This window comes from Capsicum annuum, chromosome 11 (assembly GCF_002878395.1).
Source record: "Capsicum annuum cultivar UCD-10X-F1 chromosome 11, UCD10Xv1.1, whole genome shotgun sequence".
Classification (NCBI taxonomy): domain Eukaryota; kingdom Viridiplantae; phylum Streptophyta; class Magnoliopsida; order Solanales; family Solanaceae; genus Capsicum; species Capsicum annuum.
Window position 1 is genome coordinate 220662801 of NC_061121.1, and position 19550 is coordinate 220682350.

The following is a 19550-nucleotide window of genomic DNA, read 5'->3' on the forward strand; positions in this document are numbered from 1 at the left end:
AACCGAAACTAGGGCATTGCAAAAGTGTGGAATCATTTGTGTGTTGCATTTTTCTTGATACGTTGGTGCTTGGGTGGTGTACACCTCTCTTGTGTCAATTGGAAGAGATAGATGATAGTTTTGTGTAGTGTTAAGGGTTCAAGAGTGGAATAAGCTCTTGGGTTCTTAGGATTATACCATCCATTTGTCTATCTTTCTATCTTTATTTTTTTGTAACTATTGGTAGTGTCTTGTATTGTAACCCGTATTATTCTTGTTGTTATAATGTTGTTGTTCTTCATCTTATTATTGCTAATATAGTTTGGGATTGTTGGTTGCCAATAGGTGTTAAACACCTTATTTTCTTGTGTTCTTGTCGTTGTTCTTGAATCCGAGTGTGGTCATCAAAGAGGTCCACGGTTTCTTGACTAGCGAACTGTTTTGGTGTGTGGTTTTTGTGTCTTTCTTGGTCTCTCTTGTATCAGCTGCCCCGGGTAGGCTGGGAAGCGGCCTAGTGTGAGCCTTTGGGAACACACCCAAAATGCCATCAATTTTTCTATGTATTTATAGGGAAGGACCCCACACTATCTACTTTTATGTGACTAATTTTGAAGTAAATATCTTCAATCACTTTGACAAACAAAAATGTTTGTTCTTTCCACTCCCTTCATTTCTCTGTGCATGTTATTATCCAACTACAGTAACATTACTGAGGCAAAAACATTCTCATTTAAGGAATCAACTATAGATGACATTCACATAGCTTTCAAGTAAAACAAACTTACCTCAAGACAACTTGTTGAGTTGTATCTAAGTGAAATCCAGAAAGATAATCCATTTCTTGTCAAGGACAAGATTGCAACAAAAGATAAACTTAACACAACAGCAGGATCATTAGCAATTGTTGGATCTATTGTGCCTCAAGATGCTGGTATGGTCAAGAAGTTGAGGAATGCTGGTGTATCATACTTGGCAAGGCAACTATGACTGAGTGGGCTGGTTCTAGATCTTCAAAGATGCCTCATGGTTGGAATGGAAGACTTGGACAAGCTCTGGTGAGTCATATGTTATTACTAATAGATATAGTTTTGATTCGTCATGGGTGGTAAATGTGCAGGTTGGGTCAAATTGGAGCCACTCAAACAGGTCATGATGAGCAAAATAACGGGTCATAAACTAATCCGCCTCACATAATCTAACTTTCTCTACTTTCTCTCCTAAAAATATGTAGGCTAGTGGTTTCCCCTCTTAATTGTTGGCTAAGTTCTTGCTTAGTTGGAGAAGTGATCATGACTCATATAGCCGACCGCAACTTATTTGGGATTTGAGGCATAGTTGGTGTTAGTTAAGTTCTTTCCTTTTTTTAAGAACAATTTGACTAAAACGTGTAATAATTTACTGTTTTTACTCATGTTATTACAGAATCCTTATGTAGCAAGTGCTAATCCATCAGGATCAAGCACTGGTTCTGCAATATCAGTAGCGGCAAACCTTGCAGCAGTAGCATTAGGGACAGAAATAGCAGGCTCCATTCTATGTCCAGCCAATGCTAATTCAGTTATTGGAATCAAATCAACAGTTGGCCTCACTAGCAAGGCAGGTGTAATCCCAATTTCACATAGGTAAGACACTGTTGCGTAAGTAAAAATCAATAATCTCTGTGACATAGTTTGACTCGGCACGTACTTTAAGAAAGAAAGGAAAAGCCTTGACTATCAACTGTTGATTGGTTGAAATTGAAACTATTTAGATTGAAAGCCATAGAGTTGATACCTAAAGCAGTAAACCAGATACCTACTATATGTCAAGCAGCAAGGAAGACGTGTAACAAAAGAGAGTCTTTGAAACTAGCACATAGGAAGACCATTCGGCAAAAATAACCATTAGCGGCTACAATGTTATAAGTTTCTTCCTCTTAAAAGAATACGTTACCTTTGCTAGAAGACTCATTTTTTGTGTTGGCTTTTGAAAGTTGAAACTTGTATTTTTTATAGCATTAATGTGGCTATAGAAACATCTTTTTAAAGGTTAAACGAGAAATTTAGAGTAAAATTTTAGATATGGAAATGTGTAATTCTTTTTGGATGGATGGAGTATCCTTTTTCCTCTTTGTTGAACTATTTAATGCCAGAGTTTTGAACACCTGCAAAATAGGAATACTTGGTTTTAGTATTAGATCCAGAATTTAAACGATGTAAGCTTTATTAGAGAAGCAAAAATGCAAAGTACTTGGTAACAAACATGAACATAGACGACGTCGAAAATGTTTTCATACAATGCTTTTTTGTTGTAGAACAGGCCAATCTGCAGGACAGTATCTGATACTGTTAAGGTTCTTGCTGCCATTGTTGGCTTTTATCGAGATGATTTTCTAGCAACTAAAAGGGCTTCCACTTACATTCCTCATGGTGGATACCGGCAATTTCTTAAGGCTGATGGGCTTAAAGTTAAAAGACTAGGTATTTTAAAGGACCTTTTTGTTTCCAACGAAATCAAGACTTATCGACAACATTTTAACACCTTAAGGTAATCCTTTTCATTTGTAGGTAATCCTTTTCATTTGTACTTACATTTCTAGCAATTATTAGGTCGTGCACTTTATGTGCTTGGTGGTCCAGTATAGCAGTGCATGTAGGCTCAACTTGATAGGCGTAATGGGAGGGCCATAATGATTTCACTAGTTGCAGATAGGTCCTCTCTCTAGACCTTGTATGAAAGCATAATACATATATCAACACTTACTTGACCTCAACTCGTCTCTCTATTGTGTCAGTTGAACACTCTTAACTTACAAAATGATAAACACCTCCAAATGTGTCACGTTAGTGTCTAGTGTCCACAAAACACAGTGTGGACAAGTTAGAATTTTAGTTTCCAGTTAAGACCTAGGCACTCTCAAAGTTTTGAGTATTTATTTGTTAGTTGAGGCCAAGTTTGAGTGCATGCCACCTATGTATTATGCCTTATACAGACACATTGTCAGAGTTATTCATAACCTTTTGTGTGTTGTTGCAATCTCATTGACGCAGCAATTGGCTCAAACAGTATGTAATGTGGCCTTTGTTTATTCTTTGATTCACACTTGCTTTTTCAAATAAAGTTGCTATCAAATATTATTGGAAGATTATTTTTGGATTAGTCAAACAAAGTTGCTAACAATGACTTTTTTGAAAGATTATTTTTAGAGTTGTCAAACAAAGTTGCTACCAAAGATTTTGTTGTAAATTTCTCCCATTCACATGCAAATGTTGAAATTTACATCTTCCATTAACATCGTGGATGACATCAACAAGCCCATTTTCATCTCTATAAATAGGGGAGAGTTTTTTCATTTTGATGAACACACCACTTGAGAAGAACACCAACATTTGAGAACAATTTAGTTGTGTTTGTTTTCTTATTTGTGGAGAGTATTTTTGTGAGAGAGTTGTGATGCAAAATACTTTGAGAGAACCTCTTTTTTTGAGTGATATTTGTGAGTTTATTCTCTTGGGTATTTGGGATATTAGAGTATTTAATTACTCTAATTTTGTACTCTCTTTTGTACTTTCACACTCTCTTTTGTACTTTCGCACTCTCTTTTGTTCCGTTGGTGTTTAGTAAAGTTGCTCCACCTTTTGGTTGTGGACGTAGGTCAAGTTGATTGAACCACGTTAGATTTGTGCCTCCTTTATTTTCTCAACTTATCATTATTATCATCTTTGTTATTGTCTTTAATTGATTACTTTGATTGATTCTGCACTATTTAGGATTCTCGATCCTAACAAATTGGTATCAGAATGAGGTTAATCTCGATTTTGTCCTAGTAGTCACCATGACAATTACAAAGATTTATGTTGAGAAATTTGACCGAAGTTTAAACTTTGGTATGTGGCAGTTGAAAATGAAAGTTATCCTAGTTTAGGATTGTTCAGATATCACACTGCAAGAAAAGGAGAAAATTTCAGAAAAAATGACAGACGAGGAGTTTGATAGCCTTGATAAAAAGGCGAGATCTAGTTTTATACTAAATCTCTCTGATGATGTATTACATGAAGTAGCTTCAAAAACCACTACCAAAGGTATATGGGAAAAGTTGAAAAGTCTGTATATGAAAAGAACGGTAGAGAATAGACTTACTTGAAGAAAAAACTTTATACATTTTGTATGGATGAAAATACTTCCATACTCTCACATCTTGATGTCTTTGATTCCATTCTTATGCATTTAAGTAATATAGATGTCAAGATTGAGGAATAAGCTCAAGTTGTTCTACTAATATGTTCCCTACCCCATTCCTTTAAGTATTTTAGAGATGCTATACTTTATGAAAAAGAAACTATCTCTTATAGAAAAATCAAATCTATGTTGAAATCTAAAGATCAGATAGATAGAGATATTATCGGGAAAGGTAGTGAAAAGCAAGCATCCGATTTATTTGTCAGGAGTAGATCTAATGCAAAGTCCAAATTTTAGCAATTCAATGTGTTATTATTGTCATAAAAAAGGTCACATCAGGTTTGATTGTCCTAAGTTGCAAAACAAGGGAAAATTAAAGAAAAATGAGCACAAGGATTCTGACACCGCTGAAGCAAGTGTTGCTCCTGATGAGATTGAAGGAGAAATATTTTTAGTAACCGAAAATATTTCTTGTTCTAACAATGAGTAGATTTTAGATTCAGCTTGTTCATTTCATATGTGTCCTAACAAAGACTTGTTTTCTATATATGATCCTGTTAAAAGTGGAGTTATCTTGGTAGGAAACAGTGTTGCTTGCCAAATTATTGAAAAATGTGTCCGAATTAAAATGCATGATGGTATTGTAAGAACTCTCAGAAATGTTAGATGTGTTCCTAAGTTGAAGAAAAATCTCATCTCTTTGGGCACTCTAGAATCTCATGGATGCAAATACACATGTGAAGGTGGAGTTCTTGAAGTCTCTCGAGGTGGTCTTGTGGTTATGAAGGCATGCAAGTCTGGGACGTTGTATGCACTGTCGGGATCTACTATTACAGGTGTTGCTACCATTTCAATTTCAGATGGAGACTCATCTGATTCTGACATCATGGAATTTTGAAAGCCCTTTGAGGCTTTGTGAAGAAGGTGAAGCAAATTTACTATATTAACCAAACTCAGGCCAAGGTGGAGATTTGTAATGTGGCCTTTGTTTATTCTTTGATTCACACTTGCTTTGTCAAAGAAAGTTGCTACCAAAGATTATTGGAAGATTATTTTTGGATTAGTCAAACAAAGTTGCTACCAATGACTTTTTTTGAAAGATTATTTTTGGATTTGTCAAACAAAGTTGCTACCAAAGATTTTGTTGTAAATTTCTCCCATTCACATGCAAATGTTGAAATTTACATCATCCATTAACATCATGGATGACATTAGCAAGCCTATTTTCATCTCTATAAATAGAGGAAAGTTCTTTCATTTTGGTGAACACATCAATAGAGAAGAACACCAACATTTGAGAAGTATTTAGTTGTGTTTGTTTTTTTCTTTGTAGAGAGTATTTGTGAGAGAGTTGTGTTGGAAAATACTTTGAGAGAGCCTCTTTCTTTTTTGGAGTGATATTTGTAAGGTTATTCTTTTGGGTATTTGGGATATTAGAGTATTTAATTACTCTAATTTTGTACTCTCTTTTGTACTTTTGCACTCTCTTTTGTTCCGTTGGTGTTTAGTAAAGTTGCTCCTCCTTTTGGTTGTGGACGTAGGTCAAGTTGACCGAACCACATTAAATTTGTGCCTCGTTTATTTTCTCAACTTATCGTTATTATCGTCTATGTTATTGTCTTTAATTGATTACTTTGATTGATTCTGTATTATTCAGAATTCTCAATCCTAACACAGAACCTATCATGTTTGATTTTGATTTTATTATGTTAATACTACAAGATATGGATATTTTTTTCTTGGAAATATTTGAAGGCAAAAAGGAGCAGTATTAGTTTACAACCTGGAAATACCTAACATCGACTTGGTCCGAGATGCTCTTGTTGTTGCTCAAGGCATAGCACTTTCTGCTGAATTCAAGATGAACCTAAATGCATATCTTAAAAAGTTAGTCTACACTCGAGTCCGATCCTTGGCAGATATTATAGCCTTCAATAAGATTTCAGCTTCGGTAAGTATTAGTCTATCAATTAACCACCTCGATATAAGACAATTAAGTTGAGATCAGTTAGACAAATCTGTAACCATTCTATGTCATTCGGGCCAGTCATTCTAATACTACTTTGTTTATAAATAATTTGTTAGCAATATGTTCATATTGCAGTACATTATTGCAGAATTAATAGCTTTCACTTGTTAATTGAAATTAGCTGAACTATGTATGTCACTAGAAGTAGAATCGGTGTATATCTGTTTTCATTCTTTTTAGGGATCTTTACATAAATAGTTGGCTGGATTCACCGTTTATCGTTCCTTGCCTATATACACAAATTATACATGGTTATACACATGTTAAATATCGATTATGCACATATTATACATCCGCAAGCTATATTTAGTATAAGAGGTTCGATGTGTGGCTATCTAAGTTGATTTTTCTTCTTTCTTTTTATATATCATTGTAGGAAAAAGTTGAAGAATATGGTCAAGACATAATGGTGGTGTTAGACTTGTGACCCAAATTTTGTTGATCTGGCCCTGAAAGTTTTGCGGTTTTGTGATTTTCAATGGGGTCCGTGGTGGTAGCATAGGGATCGGACCGATGTATTATATAAGTGTGATTTAGTGGGTTGTTTTGGATCATTCTTATACACATGAAATTGAGACTATCGTCTCTACCATTGTACTCTCTCTCCATTATAGTGAATTCTTCTGCCTCTGCCCGTGGTTTTTCTGCAAGGATTTTCATTTAAATCTGTGTGTTCTTGTTTTTACTTTTGCTTGTGGTTTGCTTATTATGTCCGATTTCTAACATGTGGCAGCTGAGAAGACGAATTCTGATTTTCTATTTTTTCAAAGGCAAAAACTCTTTAAAAAGAGTTTTGTCATATGTCATGTGGTTTGTACAACTACTGTCAATCATCCAAAAATCAGATTTCTTGGTTGAACAATATGCTGCTACAAATAAGTGGTCTTCTTCTTTTTCTCTAGTGACTTGGGATTATGCTTCATATTTTTTAGATTTGTTTTTGTAAATCACAGTTTCATGGCCAAGTTGATTGCAAATCTTGCATTGTGCATGTGGTCTCTTCCAACATTTAAACAGAAGATGACCTATTTTACCACAGTACTGGCAAGGTGAGTAATTTTTTCTTGAAGTATTACCCTTGCTTTGAGTCTTGTGGTTGGTTTCCAAAGCTCCTTCAACCATACCATCCTGCCTCATAAGCCTCCTTTGCTCTTATGCCTGCAACGTATTAACAATTCTGCCAAGGTAATCTTGGACAGGTCTTTTGTGTTTTCCAAGGTAGTTATTGATACTTCGTATCTTTCAAGCACTGTAACAAGAATTTTTTCAACAATTCTTGAATCTTTAAATTTTGTGCCAAGCAATCTTACCTTGTTAACAATGCCAAGAAGACGGTCTGAGTACTCTTTGATGCTCTCAGATTCCTTCATCATTTGCAATTCTAATTCCATTATTAGATTCAAGACCTTCATGCCTCGTATTCTTTCATCTCCTGTATATTCTTCCTTCAGATAATCCCAAATTTCTTTTACTGATGTAAAGGCCATAATTCTCTTGAAAATTGTTGGAGAAACACTAGCAAACAAAGTTGTTTTTGCTTTTGATTTTCTGATTTTCTTTTCCTTTTGGCTTTTGATCTGGGCCACCATGGAATTATCGGGCAGCGGAACAACATCATAATCTTCCTCCATGGCTTCCCAAAGATCTAAAACCTCAAGATAAGTCTCCATTCTTACTACCCAAAGTTGGTAATTCTCACAGATCCCTCAAAAAATTGGCTCTGATACCAATTATTGTTTTTATCCTTGAAATAGGAGAAATAACAGAGAAAGAGTTGGAGAAAAATAAAATACGGCAATAGTATTGTCAAAGGAAATTATTTTGTTAATAACTCAAAACATATATTTATAGATAAATTTCTAACTACACTCTAATTTAAATTGGGATAACTAATTCCTATTCAAATAATAAAGTGAAAACTAATTCCTAAGTCACATAGGACTCTAATAATTAAAAACTACTAAAAAATATTTATTCCTACTTTATTTCTCAGACATATTTTCAACAAAAACACACCTCAACTACAAGTTGTTCCCTTTTCCTGCCTGATGGTGATAGCTCGGATAGGAAAAGGGGACAACTGATTGTTACGCGATGTGGAACTTGCAAAACATCGATAGTTCATGTGTGTTTTTGAAGATTAATTCTTCTTGTTAATAATAAGCACAAATCAGACACATATCAGAACACCTTAGTATAAGTTATATTTTATTCGTATCAGTTAAATGTTGTTTGTTTCTACCTACTATTTTTTGTTCCTTTATTCGGTATTTCTCTAAAATATTTTTGTCTTGAATAGGTAGTCTTTCAAAAACAACCTCTTTATCTCACCTCTGAGGTAGTGATTCGGACTGCATACACTTTACCTTTTTCAGACCCCATGTTATTGGAATATACTGGGTATGTTGTTATTCTAGTATGTTGAATTTGTCTTTGCAATTTATCTTCTTTTTGTTTTACGCAATGTGTGAAGCCCAGGCAGACATGCCCTTAGCCTAATAGCTTCGGGTGCAACATGCATTCAAAAACTCGATGGTTCATGGGATTTAAAAATCAATGAATATGGAATTCAATAAGTTACTAATAAATAGAGTATTGGCAAGATATTAAAGAAAAAACTAATTTTATAAATGTATTATGTAAATTGTGTTTTTAATGAAAACTATCTCAATCAGCTAGGACTCCATTAATGGAGCTTAGAAGAAAGAAGAGGAAGAAAAAGAGAGAATTTTATAACTGCTTCCAGACTTTACAATGAGGAGCATATTCGGCATTTTATAGACTGAATTGTAGGAATAACTAACTTGTTCAAGAAAATTTTTGTGTGCCATCTCACTATACACTCAAACTTCACTAATAAAAGACTAACTATCAATCAACCATCTCATCTAACTAACTGAGAAACAAACTTATCTGGCTAGTCAGCTTAGTAGTGTTGCAGTGGATTAATAAAAAAAATGAATGAATGGAGAAGTAAAATGACATAATGAAATATAGTCCTCAACAACACGCCCCCTTAAGTTGCAGGGTAAAGGATATTAAGCACACCAAGTTTTCCTAACAGATGCAAATATTGAGCTTGACTCAATCCTTTGGTCAGTAGATCAGCAACCTGGAGTTAAGTGTGCACATACTTAGCTTCAAGCATTCCAACCTTAATTTTGTGCCTTATAAAATGGTAATCTATCTCTATATGTTTATTTCCCTCTTGAAAAACAAGGTTGGCTGCCAGCTGAATGGGTGATTTACTATCACTCATGAGAGAAATAGGTAGTTGATTTGGTACTCCTAACTCAATGAACAAACCAAGAAGCCAAGTGATTTCTGCTGCAGCAGAAGCCATGCTTCTATATTCAGCTTCAACTGAACTTCTAGAGACTGTGTGTTGTTTCTTGGATTTAAAAAAAAATAGAAATTCTCCAAACTTAATCACATAGCCTGTGATAGACCTCCTGATGTTAGACAAGCAGCCCCAGTTAGAGTCACACCAACAAGTCAAGATAGATGTAGGTGTAGCCTGTAGCTAGATGCCTTGACCAATTATACTCTTCAAATACCTAACCACTCTGGTAGCTACTTCCCAATGAGGATTCTTAGGAGCCTGCATAAATTGACTAAGTGTCACGATCTGAGGCCCTAGCCATGACGGGAATCCCGATCCACGAAGGCCTGAGAGACCCCATAACGTACTGTCATGAAAATAATTCATAAGAACAAGGTGCGGAATATAAAACTGAAATGTGGAAAGGCTTAAAATCAAATTTAAATACATTCAAATCCAATCTAAACCAACCTACGAAGCCTCTATTGAAATACTTGTCTGGATAAGCCGGTACAAGGTCCTTGGTTGGATTATAAAATTGACTAAAATTATCATATAGAGAAAATGTCTTTCGAAGTAAGGGAGGCTCATCGACTCTAAACTTCTGGAACAATATATTGTTGCTGAACTGGACCCGAGGGACTGTGCCTCAAATCCTATATTATGAGACAATGCATCCGCCATGAGGACTTGGAATGTATTTGTACGTAGAACAATTAGAAAAAACAATATATATATATTTCATATAAAAGAATCAAGAGCTTACGAAAATCAATTCAATATAGTAGAGATCAAAACACATAGGCATAATTAATGTAGCTTCAAATTACTCTTGTACAAATGTAGACAACACTCTTTATTTTACTTCTACACTAGATGGTACACCCTACATTTCTTAAATTCTACGGGTTATATGAAATCCGCCCTTAACTCGGCCGTCAAGCTCCCAATCCAAGTTTGCCGCAAGGATTTGGAGTATCATGAAAAAGTATGCCTCCTTGCTGACACACCATGTTATGAAAAGTATGCCTCTTTGCTGACATACTGCATTATCTCACTTGGCAAATAACATTTCATAAAACTCGCATTGGCAAAATATAGTTTCCTGCGATGAGTTATCTGAACTCGTGTCTTCTTCGGGTAACCATTTAGATCTCTTTGAGCCCAATTTTAACCTCTTAAAACCATGATTCATGCTTATATCATTCTTTTCCTTCATGTTAAGGGCATTTCATGATAGGTATCAGCATACCTAGACTTGCAAGCCATATCATGTCATATTCTTAGCCTTTTTATTCAAAATATATTAATGACCACCAAAAGAGTTAAACATCACATGGAGTTCTTAATTCAAAATAGCATATGAAAAATTCATGAAATACATTCCCTTTTCAAGACTCTAACAACTGGTGGCCATCTTGTGCATAGATTATATGAAATCTTTCCGTTTAACATGAATGAGCATATAGAAAGTAAGAAAAACACCCTCTTGAATTCAAAACCATATCAATTCGTCATTGATAATAAATCATATTACTCAAGCTTTTAATCATATATTTGAACAACCCATAACATATTAAGACAAGTAAATTTCATCATGAGAGGGAATACCATAATCATGCTCTTAAGTTAATTCTAAAAAATCATACATACGCATATACCACATACTTTGAAGTTCATGAAGGAAACATAAATTTTAGCCCATGATTGTTAGGATAGTTCTAACATACCTTTCTTATGAGCAAGAATTCGAAACAATTCGAATCTAGTCTTGAAAGTATGAGCCTTGGAAGAACCCCTAATTCTCTTTTTCTTGAGAAGAGAGAGAGTTTTGAGCATTTAAAACTGATTAACAATGAGTAATAACTCTTATTAGGTGATTTAAAGTCATGGGGGAGGAGTTTAAAAGTGGAGAAAGACCCAAACCCCTACACCCTAAAGTGACTGCCCAAATTTTACAAAGCAGCGTTGTATGCTGCTTATTGCGGAGGCTAACCTCCATTCCATACTACTTATCATGAAGATTATCCTCCGTGACACGCTTCTTATCGCAAAGATTATCCTCTATAACACAGCGTTATCATGGAGGTTCACTACCTCGGAACTCCAAAATGACCCTGAACCTCTTTGGAAAATTCCAAAACTCACCCGAATTACCCTTTTAACATCCCTAAGCACATATCAGGTGAAAAATTGATGTTTCATACATGGTAAGATCAAAAATAAAATATCAAAATTTTAAGGGTGTTACTTATCCCCCTCTTGGGATCATTCGTCCCCAAATGAAGACTTTGGACATTCTTATCATGATACAATGATGAACATAAAAGGAACTCAAACACGAAATCAAGTAGATTAAGGATAAGCATAGGGTTCATACCTCAAACCACCTCATCTAATGATGAAAATAAGGAAGGATATTTAGCTTTCATGTCTTCCTTGGATTCCCAAGTATCTTCCTCTATCTTTCGGTTCCTCCATAACTCTTTAATCGAAGCATTCTCCTTGCTCCTCAAATTTCAAACTTGGCGATCCACTATTGTTGTAGGTACTTCTTCGTATAATAAGGAATCTCTCACACCAGTCTCCTTAATAGGAAACGCAAGTGAATGATCTCTAATACATTTCTTAAGTAATGACACATGAAAGACCGGGTGAATTGAAGCTAAGCTTGCAGGCAAATCTAATTCATATGTAACTCTATCAATCTTCCTTATAATCTGATAAGGACCTATAAACGAGGACTAAGCTTTACTTTTTTTCCCGAATCTCATGACCACCTTCATAGGGGAGGCTTTTAGAAACACCCAATCATCAACCTCAAACTCTAACTCCCTTCTTCTTATATTGGCGTTGGACTTTTGGTCACTTTGGGCGGTCTTAAGTTTTTCTCTAATGACCTTTACCTTTTCCATTACCTGATGAACAAGATCAAGTCCAAACCTCCAAGTTTTACCTACCTCATACCAACCAATTGGTGACCAACACCTCCTACTATAGAGAACCTCAAAAGGAGCCATCTAGATGCTAGAATGATAACTATTATTATAAGAGAATTCTATTAAAGGAAAGTGATCTACCCAACTACCTTTAAAGTCAATCACGCAAGCCCTTAACATATCCTCTAAAGTCTAATGGTACGCTCCCGCTTGCCCATCTGTCTGAGGCTAGAAATTAGTGCTAAGGTTCACCTAGGTACCCAAACCTTTCTAAAAATATCGTCAAAACTAAGAAGAGAATTTCGTACCTTGGTTGGATATAATAAATACCGAAGCTCCATGCAATTGAACTATTTTCTAAATGTACAGCTTTACATAATCATCTCTCGAATAATTGGTCCTCACAGGAAAAAAGTAGGAAAACTTGGTCAATCTATCAACAATAACCCAAATTGAATCGTACTGGTTTCGGGATCGCGGAAGTCTAGTAACAAAGTCCATGTTGATCATCTCCCATTTCCATAAAGTCAATGCTATGTCCTGGGATATACCACCTAGCCTCAAGTGTTCCACCTTAACTTGTTGGCAATGCAAACACTTAGCCACAAAGTTAGAAAATCTCTTTTCATATTATTCCACCAATAAATCTCCTTTACGTCATGATACATCTTGGTGGAGCCAAGATGAACCACGTACTGGAAGTATGATCTTCATTAAGAATCCTTTATTGCAACCTATCCATATTCAGCACACATAACCTACCTTGGTATCTCAAATACCATCTCCTCCAATTTCAAATGCCATAACCTTTTGCTAACCAAGATCCTCCTTGATCTTCATCAATAAGGGATCTTTGGTCGGATCTTAGGTCTACTTTTCCTTAACTTAAGCACATAGGGATGATTTAGCTACCTCTTGAATGGATAACTCTCCATCCTCGGATTCTAAGATTTGAACTCCTAAATTAGCAAGCTGATGAATATATGTGACCAAATCCCTCTTTCCTCCCTTAACATGAGAAAGACTTCCCTTGAACAACCCGCTAAGAGCATCAGCAACCATATTAGATTTATCTAGATGATAGTGTCAGCTCATGTCATAATCCTTCAACAGTTCCAACCACCGCTTCTGCCTGAGATTCAACTCCTTCTAGGAGAATACATACCGTAAACTTTTATGATCAGTAAAGATGTCAACATGCACACCATAAAGATAATGACACCAAATTTTGAGCGCAAAACCACCTCCACCAACTCTAAATCATGGGTGGGATAGTTTTTCTCATGGACTTTTAACTGCCTGGATGCATATGCCACCACCTTCCCATGCTGCATCAACACACACCCAAGTCCCACCTGTAATGCATCACAATAAACTACAAAACCCTTTGAATCCTCAAGAAGGGTCAAAATAGGAACAGTAGTCAGCTTGTTTCAATCTCTCAAAACTATTCTTATAAGCATTAGACTACAGAAACTTGACCTTCTTCTGCGTCAACCTGGTAAGTAGAGCTGCTATGGATGAGAAAATCTCTACAAATTTTCTATAATATCCTACCAAACCCAAGAAGCTCCAAATATAAGTTGGAGTCATGGGTTTGGGGACCAACCTTAATTCCCTCACTAGAAATAATATGCCCTAGAAAAGCTATGACACTGATCCAGAACTCATACTTAAAGAATTTGACATACAACTCGTGATCCTTAAGGGTTTGAAGGAAGATTTAGAGGTGATTAGCATGATCTTCCTCACTCTTAGAGTAAATCAAAGTATCATTAATGAAAACTATAATAACTAGGTAAAAAAAAACTAAAAATCACCCTATTCATGAGGTTCATAAATACTATAGGGGCATCAGTCAATCCGAAGGACATGACCAGGAATTCATAGTGACTGTACCGAGTTTGGAAAGCTATTTTGGAAATGTCATCCCCTCTAACGTTCAACTAATGATAAACCAAAAAGAGGTTAATATTAGAGAAATATTTATCACCCTAAAGTAGGTCAGAAAGATCATCAATTTTGGGGAGAGGGTACTTATTATTGATAGTGATTTTATCTAAATGGCAGTATTATATAGAGAGAGAGAGAGAGGAAGCCATCTTTCGTATGCACAAATAGTATAGGAGTACCCCATGGAGAGACACTAGGACGAATAGAGCCTTTATCAAGAAGATTTTTTAACTACTCTTTTAATTCTTTCATTTCCACATGAGCCATTCTATTTAGCAGAATTGAAATAGGCAGAGAATCTGGAAATAGGTCAATACCAAAATCTATCTCCCTATCTAGGGGTATTTAAGAGAGATCATCAGGAAAAACTCTTTAGAATCCATTAACTATTGAAATTGATTGAAGAGACTAACTTCCAGTACTAGAGTCTTTGACCCAAACAAAATGATTCAAGCAACCCTTAGATATGATCTTACAGTCTCTAAGATAAGATATGAACTTTCCTCTAGGTGAAAGAGAACACCCTTCCCATTCAATAATTGGCTCATTAGGGAAATAGAAGGTGACCCTTCTGGTTCTACAACCTAAGATAACATGAATGGATCCAATCCATCCCTAGAATAGCATCGAAATCTACTAAATAGCTCTACAAGGTCTACCACAGTATCCCAATAGAAAATAGACACTACATAATTTGTATAAACTCGTCTAGTAATAAAAGAGTCACCAACAGGGGTGGACACAGATAAGGGTTCAGAAATACTTTTGGGCTCAAAACTAAAACTTACTGCCATATAAGGAGTCATATAAGATAGGGTAGAACCAGGATCAAGCAACATAAAAAGATCTTGAGATATGATTTGTAACATATCCGTAACAATATCTAGTGAAAACTCTGAGTCCTAGTGTGTAGATAGGGCATATAAGATATTACGACCACCTCTAGTAGCAAAAGTAGTACCCTTAGATGAAAGGGTTGCTGAAGTAGTTTGGACCTTTGAGGTTTCCTCTAGTCAAGGGATAATCTCTCTGGACATGGACTCTATAGACATAATTATAGCACACATTACTCCTAAAATAACACCTCATCGGGTGATTCTTTCCATATGAATTACAATAGGGGTGCGATCTAATGGCCCAAGTCACACTTTCCTGGGATTGGATGCCTTGCACCCTTTGTCCACCATAAGACTACAGACGTTGGTCGCCTATTGGTCTGGGTGTAGGGGCACCAACTTAAGATTGAAAATTGCTCTAAATTTTTTTCTTAGACTGTATTTTACCCCATATTCCACCCTGCTGCTGGCTGGTATCCTGATCTGTAGACTTAGCTTTCTTAACTTGTATCTCCTTTGTCTTTATTTGCCTCTTCTTTTGCTCCTCTACTTTTTGCATATACACTACTAACTTGGAGATATCCATATCATTATTCAGCATTGCTTCCTTACATTCTAACACTAAATTATTTGAAAGACCAAATGCGCACTTCCTCATACGGGACCTCATCTTGCATATGAGCTCTAGAGCATAACAGGATAACTGTGTGAATTTCAATATATATTTTTTGACTCTCATCTTCCACTGCTTCAGGTTCATAAATTCCTCAGCCTTAGCCTTCCCCAATTCCTAAGGAAAGAAGTGATCCATAAAAGTACACAAAAACTCTTCCTATACTGCAAGTTCAACATCCTCACCCCTTAGCTCTTTCCACTCATCATACCACTGATAAGTCATATTTTTGTAAGACCCCACAAAATTCTAAGCTTAATTCAGTCCATTTATGCTTGTTAGGGGGGTCCCATACTTAGAAGGTTCTAGCTAAGTTTCTAGACTTAATTTATTTTAGCCTTTGAAAGTTTGCAGTCTCATTTCGTGACTTTAATGTCCTTTAATAGTCTGTATTCTTGCTAATTCATGACCAGGAAGGTCAATAAGTGTTTTCGATCAAGTTTTGAAATTTTCGGAACTCATTTAGACAACGTTCGGAAGCTCAAAATAGTGGACCAATACGATTTTGGCGTGCCGCATTACCAATCGCGTTGGTTGATATTATTGCAGGTTACCAGGGTCAAAGTACTGAGACTCGATGTGATGATGGCGTGACACGTCGACTATCGCTTGATAATAGCATCGATGCCCAATTTCAGTCATTAAATGTCCATATTTTTAAAGTCAAAAGGGTCAATTTCCCACCTCTATATAAGTCTAAAACATGGGATTTGGCCCTAATTCAACCAAAATATAGTCTCTCTCAAATTTCTCTCAAGAACAAGTTAAGGTTTTTAATTAAGGATTCAAATTCAATACCCAAATTCAAGAATCTCTCTATCAATCTTTGTATAATCAAGAACTAAGGTATGCATAGTGTTCATTAATGGATTTCTTTAGTCCATGAATCCCAAGAATCAAGTTTTAAACTATGAATTCTGATATTCATGTTATGGATTGATTATGTTCATGTGGTTGTTGTTGTATGATTCCTAAGTTGGAATCTTCATTTGTTTTATCAAACTATGTTAGCATGCATGTCGAAAACTATGAACTTAGTTGGTTATGGGGTGTTAATTTGATGATTATGATTATACCCTAAGTGGTGCATGTAAGGTGTTTGATAAAATGCCTAAGAGAATAGAAATTATGCATTATATCTTAATTGTGACCCAAACGATAAATACATGTTTTACCCTTATGTTCAAATGACTACTATGTTATTGATGTGCATTGTAGATGTTTGTTGGAATGCTCATGATGTTAGAGTATGAAATTATGACATGATTATATGCATTCCTATCCACGTACAAAATTATGATAACCATGTGCTTCATGAAATCCCCAACTTATTGTATGATAAATTGTTGATATTGGTCATGTGTTCAAGAGTGTCAAGACTTGTCATTTTTATGCTACTGAGTCCTGGGGGTTCTTGTACACAACAATTTAGCTATGTGCCTAGAGCCAGTGTTAGTTTTCATAATACTCTCAGTCAAGCCATAATCATTAGAATTTAGTCAGTCTCATGACTCAGGAAAATTCAATGAATTCAGTATCAGTCTAGTCCTACTCAATAACCTCAGTAATCTCAATAACCTCAGTAATCTAAATAATATCAGTAATCTCTGTAATCTTCATAATCTCAGCAATCCCAGTTAGTTATCAGATCTTAGTAGTATTCTGTCAGTCAATAGAATTTAGTGAATCCAGTTCAAATTAGTTATACAATATGATCAGTAACAGTTCAGTTCAATTAAATTAGTTCAGTGTCTTTTCAGTTGGGAGTAGGATTCAGCACCAGTGAACCCAAGGAGGAGGGCTCACCTATCAGTCAGTAGAGGGTGTGACCCTTATAAGTAATCCTTGCATTCCAAAACTATATAGCCAGTTTAGTTCGAGATGTACCCCTACGAGTCTAGGGACTATACATCTACTTTGAGTTTTTCCTTATAGGAGGGGTTGATAGAAGAGCTCCTTATCAAAGAGTGTTTACCTACAGCTTGTCTTTACCTATGGTACGGTACTAGCACCCTTCCAACTGGGGTTATAGGTTGGACCCCACCAGTTCAGATTTGAGGCATATCGGTTAGATGATTACCTCCCACAGTCTTAGTTTTAGATTTAGTCTCAGTAATAGAACTCAGTTCTGTTCTACAGATATTAGGATTGTCAGATACAGTAGCTCAGTTCAGTATGGAACTCAACTGGTTCTATCAGAATTAGGACTGTCAAATACAGTCATCCAGCTCAATCTAGAACTTAAATAGTTCTTCAGATTTAGGACTGTCAGATACAATCACCCAGTCCAGTAAAAAACTCAAATAGTTTTTCAGTATCAGTATACACAGTTATCAGTTATCAGTTATATAGTACCAGTAACCTCAGATATCGGTTACCTGTAAACTCCGTAATTCCTATCATTAATAGACTCAGTTATTCAGTATCCTAGTATTAGTAAACTCAGATATTAGTACATCAGTATTTAGTATTATCATGACCCCAGCCCCAGTTTATGTATTCATACATGTATTTTTCACACGTTCATGTTTATGTCATCAGTCAGTTATTATTGTTCATACATATGAACCCTTGCATTCAGCCTACCTCACTTGTATACCAGTTCATTCAATTGTACTGGCACATTTGCACTATGGTGTTTTGTACCATAGGTTTAGAAGCACGATATGTCCTATCAACTCCACATATTTTAGATAGTGTAGAGGCTTTCAGACAACAATATGTTTCAGATAGTTTATTTTAATTTTTGGGTATTGTTATACCCTATTACAGACATTGTTTTATATTCAGTATTAGTTCAGTTTTGAGCCTTATGGCCTTACAGCTTATATTCCACATATTTACAATATATTATTTAGTGCTCAGTTATAGATATCAGTCATGGGTTAGCTTGTGGTCCTTCGGGGTCATGAGCACCATGTAACATTTTAGGTGCTAGATTCAGGGCGTTATAATCTTTTAGATGATAGGCTGCAAACTCTACCCCTAGTACCGCCGGTATACATGAATCTAAATATCTTCTCCATATCATCCACAAACCCTTGAGGGTCCTCCTCAGTTTTAGTACTCGTGAAGATGGATGGGTTCAACCTCATGAACTAACCAACCCAAGTTACCTCAGAAGAACCAATGAAAGAACTCACATCCCCAGACCGATTAGACTGAAGCCATAAGCTGAGAAATCATATGGATAGACTAATGAAACTTAGCATTTGAGACCTCTCTGTGTGGGGACTGAGTGTTGTTGATACTGGATAGAGAAGACTAAGAAGTGCTAGTCTAAACTGGTGGGACAGTCGAAGGAATAGTAAATTCTGGAGTACATACTCTATAACAGGTCTATATCCCATGGTAGGGCAGACATCTTCTGCATTTGTCCCAATAGACACATTGTTCTGCTCATTAGATCTATGGGGAGGTATGATCTAAAACATAGAAAGTCATGAGTTAGGAAATATTCAGACCCTATAGCACGAACTAGAATCATAAAAAAAAGGGAAACATTTCTAAATGTCTTATATCTTCCCCCATATAAGTGTAGCATGCTACACACCTATAATAATGACTCTACTCGACATGGCTTAGTAGACAATCTAGAACCCTAAACCGTGCTTTGATACTAAGCTTGCTATGGCTTGAGCTGAGGCCCTGGAAACAACGG

At 35.9% G+C, this 19550-nt stretch overlaps 1 pseudogene; it reads left to right on the plus strand.

Annotated features, from left to right (window-relative positions):
* Positions 1-624: 624 nt before the first annotated feature.
* Positions 625-6796, plus strand: LOC107848662 (annotated as a pseudogene).
* Positions 6797-19550: the final 12754 nt, after the last annotated feature.